Consider the following 1408-nt stretch of genomic DNA (forward strand, 5'->3'; position numbering starts at 1 on the left):
AAATCTGGTTGAGGGGGAATACATTACCTACAATGAATGCAATTACCTACAGCTGAGACCATGATTTCTCATACAAGGAAAATTAGGAAGTAAAAATGGAAAATCATGAAGGATAAAAAAGTTATTACCTCTTCACATTGAACCTCAGATCTCCTCCCTTCCAAGGAGAGGCCATCCAGAAGAATAAAACTAATAAAATACTTGAATTGTTAGTGAAAATCGTTCTAGATAACAGGAATACAAGGATCATGTCAGCTTAAAAGATTGTGGAAAGTAGCCTTTACTTTCTTTTTCCCTAAATTTTAACAAAAGACACATTATTATTAATGTATTTATATATTTCTGAGAGTACATCAGGCTCTCATTCATGTAGTACATCCTCTTGAGTTAAAAACTGATATAGAGTCCAGTTTTTTATTACTTCACTGTTTGGTGGATTCTGTGTTCATTGATAAGGTAGAGTAGAAATATGCGCAACCACAACAATGGAGAATTACAGATCTAACTCGGAAGCGTCAATATGAAATTATTGCAAACAGTAAAAATATTGTATTATCCTAAAACATGCATAGATTAATACTGAAAAATACACTCAGATTTTGTTTTCCAGACAGGTTGTTGCATTGTCGAAGATGTTTTAAACAGATCTAATGCTAAGTCCTGCACAAGTTTGTGCAGGTTATTACTCACCTCAAATATTCATTTCTGTTGTCAGCTTTAGTGCAAATTACATTTCTTTTTTATTTTAAAATGTAACCAGTTCATTCAAGCTTAGTTTTGCCTTCAAATCAATCATGTTCCAATTTTAAGCAGCTCCATAAGACTTAGGTTAGGTTTCTTTCCTAAGAAAAATACACAAAAAATGTAAGTGTGGCTTGTTTTGACAAATTTCAACATGAGTCACAAATACTCAGGATTCTTACACCTTTGAAAAAGAATTTTCAAGCTGCATAATTTTGATCCCAAAATACTATCTCATGACAAGTTATCAAAAATAAATTCTCAGTCCTGAAGACACTACTTTTTATAACTAGTCACAGAATGATGACCTCTTATGTATAGGAAGTGTCTTATCTTCTCTTTAGATTGTATACTCCCTTAATAATGGATAAATATTTAACTGCAGTGTCAGAAAAATTGAGAAATTCTGTTGGTTTTGGATACATGGTATGAAAGAATTCTGTTTGCTTCTGTTGATGAAACCTGAAGATCTGGGCTTTATCAGTTGTCATAGTACTCATGCATAATGCTAAAAAATCTTTAGTAATGAAAACTTTACTCTGAGACGGATTTTGATAGGAATCTAGACTCTGATGCAACTGCACTGAGGCCTCGAACCTAGTGTTTCTTAGAATGTGAAAGTAAAAGGCATATGATGTTTTGTTTATTTCAAAAGAAAACTATCCAT

The sequence above is a fragment of the Pezoporus wallicus genome, unplaced genomic scaffold (assembly GCF_028554395.1).
Source record: "Pezoporus wallicus isolate ANWC-B61680 ecotype Strahan unplaced genomic scaffold, APGP_CSIRO_Pwel_v1 contig_2, whole genome shotgun sequence".
Taxonomy (NCBI): Eukaryota; Metazoa; Chordata; class Aves; order Psittaciformes; family Psittacidae; genus Pezoporus; species Pezoporus wallicus.